This window comes from Nicotiana sylvestris, chromosome 4, assembly GCF_000393655.2.
Source record: "Nicotiana sylvestris chromosome 4, ASM39365v2, whole genome shotgun sequence".
Lineage (NCBI taxonomy): Eukaryota > Viridiplantae > Streptophyta > Magnoliopsida > Solanales > Solanaceae > Nicotiana > Nicotiana sylvestris.
Window position 1 is genome coordinate 116,060,971 of NC_091060.1, and position 1,482 is coordinate 116,062,452.

The window sequence follows — 1,482 nt, forward strand, 5'->3', positions numbered from 1 at the left end:
ACAGAAATCAGAATAACCACTGCGGCGTGCAGCCCGATCCGTGCATCGTTGCGGCGTGCATCCCGCTCTATATAGATAGTCGACTGCGCTCACAGGGGGTGTGCAGACTCCGGAGGGGATCCTACAGCCCAAGCGCTATATTGTTGCGGCGTGCAGCCCGACCCGTATAAGTATTGATGCGGCGTGCAGCCCGATCCATAACATATATAATATCCTCACCGTTGGTTTCTCAAAACCTCTCAGTCATTAACCTCACAGCCTCTCGGGCACAATAATAGAAGGTAGGGATCTTAGCCCACAAATTCCTCTCATTTAGGAATAAAATGATAAAATCGGCTCAAATCGTTTAAAACAGATAGAAACATGACTGAGGATATGATTTTTTTTAACAAGTAAATTGAGAAAAATCAGTCAAAAATCCTCGAAGGGTTCAAATAGTTGGCACGAAGCCCAAATATGGCAATCAGCCTAAATCATGATGATAACAAATAAGTTTCAGTCAAATAGGCGGTAAAGTCATTAGTTGGGACAGACCAAGTCACAATCCTCAGCAGTAAAAGACCCCACGCTCATCATCTAGCGCGTGTCTCACCTCAATATAGCACTACGATGTGCAATCCGGGGTTTCAAGCCCTCAGGACATCATTTACGATCATTACTCACCTCGGACCGGCTACAACTCTAGCTCGAGACACCTTTGCCCCTCGAACAGGCCTCCACGCGTGTCAAATATATCCAAAATCAAAATGAATACATCACAATATGCTAAGGGAACAAAACCAAAGTGAAAACAAATCGAAAAATATCAAAAATCCTGAAATTAGCACAACCCGAGCCCACTTCTCGAAACTTAGAAATTTTCACAACATTAGATTCCTTATCACCCCACGAGTTCATACATACCAAAAGTCCTCAATTCCGACATCAAATGGTCCTTCAAATCCCAATTCAAAAGTTCAAAATCCCAAGCCCTTGTTCTTCCATTTTTAGCTTAAGTTCCAAGAATATCTAGGTTAATTTCACAATAGATTCGAGTTTTAGGTTCGAAAATCTTACCTCCAATCAATTCTCCTTGAATCCCTCTTTAATCACCTTCAAAAAGCTCTCAAAATACTCAGGTATGGAGGAAAAATGGCTCAAAATTGCGGATAAAATAACTTATAAACTTTCTGCCCAGGGGTTTTCGCATCTGCGACCCCACCACCGCTCCTGTAGTACCCTTTCTGCGGTAATTCCTCCGCATCTGCGGGAATCACTTAGGGGACCAGATTCCGTATCTGCGGTCCACGAGCCGCATCTGCGACTCCGCAGGTGCGGTCCTTGTGCCGCATCTGCAGTCCCTGGCTATTCTTCTCAAACCGCTTCTGCGGCTCTTCTTCCGCATGTGCGGCACCACACCTACGGTCCCCAATCCGCAGGTGCGGAAATACCAGAAGCACCAACTTCTGAGATCTCTTAAGTCCAAAATCTTCCTGTTAACCA